Source organism: Silene latifolia, chromosome 4 (assembly GCF_048544455.1).
Source record: "Silene latifolia isolate original U9 population chromosome 4, ASM4854445v1, whole genome shotgun sequence".
Classification (NCBI taxonomy): domain Eukaryota; kingdom Viridiplantae; phylum Streptophyta; class Magnoliopsida; order Caryophyllales; family Caryophyllaceae; genus Silene; species Silene latifolia.
In genome coordinates, this window is record NC_133529.1 from 71,284,059 (window position 1) to 71,291,665 (window position 7,607).

Consider the following 7,607-nt stretch of genomic DNA (forward strand, 5'->3'; position numbering starts at 1 on the left):
AACGACAATAATAATAATAATCAAATAATAAATAAAGACTCGGGCTATTCCTCCATCTTCCCCTTGCCCTTGTCATTCTTGTCATATTTCTTGTCACGACCTCGAGCTGGGCGCTCTTGCACCACTTATGACCTAATCACCAACGGTCTTTCTCGAGTTCTAGCTTTTCCATTCTTGCCAACCACCATTTCTGCAATAAGAGTAGTCTTTGATTTCTTTGAAGGATGAATGACTTGAAACCCGGCTTCTTCTTCTCCCTCTGTCAGATGCTTCTCCTTCTCTTTCTCTCCTTCGCGCACCTTGTAGTCAACAGGCTCGCGTTTCCTCAGTCTCTCGCGCTCTTCCAGAGTTGCAGCCTTTCTCCACCTCAGATAGGAATCCGACACCCACAAAGCATTGGCGGAGAAGTTCAAGTACCACATGTTCCTTTGGGCCCATTTAATAGCCCACTCCCTTCGGCTCTCGGTAGTAAGCGCCATAGCGAACAAGGGGACGGTGTCAAGCCTCGGGATCGTCCCCCTTCAGCCCAACTTGCCTCATCAATCTCTCCCAGAAAGATGCACACCATAAACTCCAATCCCGAATGCGCACGGACCTAGTGGGATCCAAAGAAGACACTCCGGTGACGGACTTGAGGTGCCACCACGTGCACGACCCACCGATCAACGGGCCATCATCACTCTTGACTTATTCTTCCAATAATCACAGACCGAGTGAAGTCCACCATGTACAACCGCGTCCTCATCGCAATCGAACGGGAATGATAGGAAAGTGCATGAACCGGGGGCTCGATCAATCGGAGCCGTTCCATAAGCCAAACCTACCAAAAGCGGTATTAGACATCAAAAAAAAAAAAAAAAAAAAAAAAAAAAAAGAAAAAAAAAAAAAAAAAAAAAAAAAACGAAAAAAAAAAAAAAAAAAAAAAAAAAAAAAAAAAAAAAAGAGAGATGTCTTTTACCCGCAAAATGACGGGACTACCCAAAACAAACAGATCGCGGTTGGATTTCCTATTATCCAAGCCCAAAATAATCTCTCCTAAGCATAAGCAAGCGGGCTCTCGCGTGACTCCATTTGCTCAATAAGGCCCAAAAGACGGGGATCACCTCTCAAGTCTTCATCAACATGCCCTTGGAAGACATACACATGCAACAAACAAAAGCCAAATGCCCTCCTCCTAGCAACATGAGAAACAGTAGGGTCGGCCCTGTTGATGAATCGGTCTACAAAGTCCAACATCCTCACGCCTTTCGGGGTAACTAGACGATCCACCTCAAGTCCGGTCACCCAAGCAAGTCTCGAATTTGCTCTTATACCCTTGTGAAGTGGAAGGAATGGCGGGTAAATGTTCGGGATCCCACCCACCAATAGCAGCAATTTCTTCAGGAAATGGGCAAATGTCACCTCCTGGGAACGCGAAAACATGATAATTCGGGTCCCAATAGTCAAGGCAAGCATCCAAGAACGGTTTTACAACCATGATGAGTTTCAAACTCAATAAAGACCCAAGGTTATAAGCACCCATGTCATGCTTCTCCATATTTGAAAATTCATTGGTCCATTCCTTCAAGCGGATCTCCAAAGTATTCATGATGACGATTTTCTTTTGAAGATTTATTTTGGAAGTTTTATGTGAATAGACGAAGAAGAGACGGAAGATTTATGTGAATTAAAGCTCCGTCGACGCTTCTATTTATACTAATTGCTATTTCCAAAAATCCGCCTAAACGGACGGCTTAGGAACAGCGCGACTCTGCTGCGCCTCTTCAAAGGGACGCAGCTCATCCGCGCCTCTTTGATCTCACTTCTGTGATTTCCGCGTTGGATCTTTCCTAATTCTATAACGCATGATTTCCTATTCCTGCGGGGTTTATTTTGGTAAATACGAGAAGATTACCATGTTTCAGGTTTCCTAAATTCGCGGGCACGCATTTCGAGACGACGTCGACACCTTCGCCATTTCAGCACACTTAATTCCTTTCCTTTTTAGGAAATAATTCTCATTTTCTTTTTTTAGGAAATAACTTTCATTTTCTTTTTGGGAAATAATTTTCTTTTGTTTTCGTTTTTAACGAATTTCAGCATTTCATTTCTACATTTTCTAACTTATAGATTTCTCTTTTTCTTTTTTTTTTAGGGGGTAACCCTCCCTACTGTCCGGTCATTTCCGGCAAAATTTTTGCATTTTTGCATTCTTTTGAGTCTCATTTTTGCGCTAATTAAGGCCATATGTATATAAAATGTATGTTTTGCGTGATTTCTATGTAAATTTCGGCAGCATGACGGCATAAACCGTTGTCTTCCAAACCTGTTCAAGAACTAACCTGCAGATACAAGCAACACAACCCAGCAGCAAAGGCACTCAGGCCGTCGTATATACACCAAACAGAGCAAATGTACGAGCAAACTGGGGCTTGCGCCCCAAACAAAGTCCAAAAATGTTCAAAATCAGATGTCCAAATGTACAAGTCTACAAAACTACACAAAACTACTGCTGGGCGCCCTCCAACTCGGCAACTCTCGCCACAAGGGTAGCAATCTCGGCATCCCGAACCTCGAGCTCCCTCAACACGCGAGTTGTCTCCTCCCGAGACTGGGTCAACTCTCGCTCCAGCTCGCGGTCACCCTGTAAACAGCAATAAATTGGCTCATGTCAATCGGTTCAAGCAAAATTAGAAATCAAAAAATCAAAAAAGAGAGAAATGGGTGTAAGGTTCATACCTGACGACCTCGACCACCGACGAGTGCCTCAATGGCAGTAGCTCGCAGCCGGTTGGCCACCCTCCATAGTGCCACGAACCGGGACGGCGCGACCTGCATTTTCAAAGGAAATTCTCAGCAAATTGAACAAGCTCAATCAAACGTGTTCCTACACGAAAGTATACAAGTTAGAGGCTCACCCTCCGAATCAGATGCTGCCAGTCGTCTAGGCCAGCATCCGTCACAACTACGTCAAAGTCACGCAGCTCGGAGATCGTCGTCCTCCCGGTCGCGTCAGTGTACTCGAGGGTCTCGGGGTACACTGGGGGCTCGATGCTCGCTGCCTCGACCTCCTGCAAGGACAAATAGCTCTCACTAATCGATGATCTTTCGTCGTAATTCTCAAAATCAAATCAAGAAAAAGTAAAAGATACTCACCACTACCGGCCAGTACGCCAACCTCCCGTAAAGGAACGCCGAGTAGTCCTCGCCAGGGAGAAGAAGGTCGTCGCCATCGGCACCGCCCAAGTCCGCCTCCTCTCGGCCTCGAAGGCTCCCTAAACATCGTCTGGGAGGATCGACGGAACCGTCAACGCATCCCGAGAGCACCGACGAGCCAACCGCCGCCCAAGTACCACACGGGACCCATCGACGTCCTCAACAACAGCCGGCTCGAGCTCCTAGGTCGAAGGACCTCAGCCGCAAAAGGAGGCGCTCCAAAGATACTCCGCCCAAGGTGCGGGCACCCACTATGACAAGATAAGGCAAAGATCATTCCTATGATCAATTAAAGGCAAAGTATAAGAAGTATAAGTGAATACAAATGGGATACTCACGCTCACACCAAGAGCGTTCACGTCCCGCCGGTAGACGTTGTGAGAAGAACGCTTGCTCTTCGTCCAACACATCACCCAATCCTCACCACAAAGATAGGCCCTCTCCGGCGGCTCTTGTCCTCTTGGGCGCGAGACTCGGGAAGTAGGAGTACACCACGCCCTGTAAAGCGTAATAATCAATGACGATCTTTCGTGATTTGATAAAGAAAAGAATTTACTTTGGTCTAAAGGAAGGTTCATACCTCCGAAGAGTCCGTGTCCGACAAAGACTCGGAGAAGTCCCCTTCTCCATCACTCCGGACGAACCATGGCCCTCATGAAGCGGATGAGGACCGAAAACCAGTGATGACCGGGCCCCAACGTCCTAGGGAACTCGGGTCGAAAGGAAGGGAAGAAGCTTCGTCGTGACCTCTCGCCCTTGTCTCCGTGATAAATCGAAGACAGAGAAACCACCAAAGCCACAAAGCGAGCCCTCCTTTCACCAGACAGGGGAGGAGGAGCCATCTCCCTCCCATCGATCGTCACCGCCACGGGTCTTCCCCGCAAAGTAGTCTCGAACGTAAGAACGGGTACCAAACCCTAAGATCAGAATATGTGACCTTCGGTGACAAGTTCCGGCCGATCAATCTCCTCGCCTCGGCCGAGTCCGCCCTCATGGCGATCTCCGCCACACCATCTCCTCGGTCCCCACACCTGCACTGAAATCATGCCGTAATCCTCCAAAGTGACTCCCACCTCACCAAAAGGCATGTGAAATGTAGAAGTCGTATCCCAGAATCGGTCCAAGAAAGCGCGGACCAGGCTAAGGTTGGCCCGCAACTTCCTCTTCACGATATCCCTCCAGACCTGAACCAGAGGACCGAACGCTCCACGCTCGATCATGGCCCTCTCCTCCGCCGACAGCCGCTCGTAGTGCTCCATCGCCGTCGTGTACCCCGAGAACGACCTGATGTTCCCGGCCTCCTATTACGATTTAAAACAAAGCTATCTTTAGTTTTGAATGAAATTTGAAAGAAATTTGGACAAAAGAATGAAAGAGGATGAGTAGTGAGTAGTGAATTCCTATTTACCAAGCTCTTCACCGTCCTGTAGGACAGGTGACCCTCTGCAGCCCACACGAGGTGCCTACTCTCCTGTGTCTCAGCCCCACGCAGAGCTCCCCTCCGACGACCTCCTCGCCCGACGTTGGCCCGTCTCGGGATCTCCTCCTCCTCGACGGCCTCCTCCTCGTGAAACTCAGCAGCCATCACCGCAGCGGTGAAGGCCTGCTCTAAAGCCTCCTCAACGGTAGCGGCGTCTATCTCCATGGGAGCTCTCCCAGAAGTAGAAGCCTCATCACCTACAACGTTAAAGCAAATTCAGGTCGCGTCACATGACGACAAGCCTTTGTTAAGGAGTTTTCGAGCCTTCAAAGCCCTGAAAACGCTCTTCCCTTGCCATCCTTAGCCATATTCCCATCAACCCAATCACTCATGTGATAAATTGGGTCAAGTCAAGTCTAATTCGAAGCCGAGTTCTGGGTTCAAGTCGAAAATTCGGCAGCATTTCGCTATAACGGCGATTATGCCCTAGAAAGGTGTCCTGAAAAAGTTGTCACAAACCAAAATTCCGAGATGGTAGAAAGTTTGCCCATCATTCGAGGATCCCAAATATCAAATTTCATCGCAAATGGGCAATCCTAAGGCTATTTTCGAAGCAATTTACGGTTTAGCTGTAAAACCGTCTCAAAATTTCACTCAAAGGCTCAAAACTTGATGAAAATTCGAAACAAATACATGGTTATGTTCCTAACATTGCCTACTATCCATTTCTAACATCAATTTGACATGGCATATCCATTTGGGGGAAAAGCCCCAAATTTTCGATCAAAAGAGTCGAAAACCCTAAATTTCGCGGCTCAAAATTCAACAAATGTAGAAGATTAATGCAAGATTAAGACACATACCTCGATTAGTCATGTTTAAATCAAGCTTTTGAATCAAACCTTGGCGGAAATGGTGAAGATTTGAGAGAGAAATGAGTGATTTGTGTTTCGAATGCAAATGAACACAATCCCTCTGATTTTCGCGTTTTTACGCAGGAAAGCCAAATTGGGGAATAGACGCAGCAGGCGCTGCGCCTTTTCCAAGAGACGCAGCTCTTGCTGCGCCTCTTCCTTTAGTTCCCTCCATACGGATTTTCAAAAATTCGTTATAAGTTCGTTATTTGTAGGCCCATCTTTGGTGCGCCTCTTCCCCGATGCTATTTTACTCTTTTGGTCCGCTCGACGATTTTCTTTCGTTTCGGCTCGCATTTCCAAGCCAGCAGCAGACTGTTTATTCCTTCCAAGACCCTTTTTTGCTTATCGCAACGAGCATTTACTTATTCACGAAAATTCGACGCACCTTCATTATGTCTCAAGCGAGAGTAAGCGGATATACTTTCCCTCTCATGACAAGAAGAATAATCCCAACCATGTCTCTAGCGAGAGTAAGCGGACACACTGTCTCTCTCAAGACACGAGGATTAACATCTACCCAAGCAGATCTTTCCCTCCAGCAGTTCCCAGCCGTGTCCTGCTACTTGCAATATTTTCCCGAAGATTATCCAAACAATTTCCCCTCAGCAGTTCCTAGCCGTGTCCTGCTACTCTCAATATTTCGTGTTTCCCCGCGGAGTCCGACGAGGGTGTCGTTCTCCAGAAGTTCCCAAACCCAAAGCCTTCTTTCTTAGGTTCGTAAACCCGAAATTAGGACTTTTAACTATAGGATCCCAGTCCTTTTAGGTTCATAAGCCTTCAAATTCCCCAAACCAATAGAGTTCCTATACCCAACCTCCGGTTTACCCCTTAAGTTGAACATACTTTAGGCCTCCTTCCCGTCAATGCTTTCCTTTAGGGTCCCACACCCTAGCACAATCCTTATATACCCTTTAGGTCTTACCCTTAGCTCCCATGCTCAACCTTAGCTCCTACGCAATTCCGGAAGCATCTCGAGGAAGAAGTCTCAGGTATGGTCTCTTCTTATGGCTGGCGAGCCTCCTTACGTAGTCTAATGGACTTTAAACGACCCTTCCCGATAGTCGACAGACTCTAAAATGTTCCCGACGACAGGTCCTTGGTTCAGACCCCTTGAGCCGCCTCGCGTCGCCATAGTCGTCAGGTTGTAATCTTCGATTGACCTGATGGCTATACTTTGACTTTCGCCATGTCCAAGCCTCAGTCAAAGTGGGGGCTCTGTAAACACCTCATTTCTGCACCTCCCGCAAACTACCCGGTGATGATTGGGCCGCATGTTTGATACGCGGAACGATTTGTGACAGTTCGTAAGATTATCGTCAAGTGATTGCTCAAATAGTAATATCGACCTCTTAGTTGTCATCTACGTCCCGATACGGTCGTTTTGGCAGTAATTAGAGTACATTCGGAGTCCGGGCCTAAAACCGTCTCCATTTTCTGATAACCGTTAAATCCCGAGTCAGAATGTTCTGGAATGTTCCGGATATTTCTATTCCATATTTCACAAATTTTATCTTTTGGAAAATAATATCCCGTAATATTCATATAAGATATTAAGGAAATCGAATTATTTCCGTCCTACCATAACTCAAACGCGGAAATCTTTCTTCAGCAGGAGGAAACCTCCTGGGAAGAGACGCAGCAGGTGTTGCGCCTCTTCCAAGAGACGCAGTGGCTGCTGCGCCTCTTCCCGTGCCCTTTTCTCGCATGTTTCTCGTATCTTTTTCATATCTTTCCGAGATTCACTTCCAAAGAGTCTCCGAAACCCTAATTCCTTCACGTGATTAGTATAAATAGGAGCCTTCGCTCCTCATATTTCTCACGCGAGTGTCCGCCCTTCTCTTCTCCCTTTGCATTCTAGACTTTGTTCTTACTTATTGGCGCCTACGTGCTTGAACTTTCGACCACGTAAGCTCGGATCTTTCCGGGTACCAGCCTCTCCGTTGCATGACCGACCAATTTGACCAACTACACTCAATCAATTTAAATAATCAATCGTTTTCCTCTTACGAGGGCACTCTCTTTGCATTCGCGTCGAGCATCACTAATCGATATCTTAGTTCTTCTCGTTTCGTCAA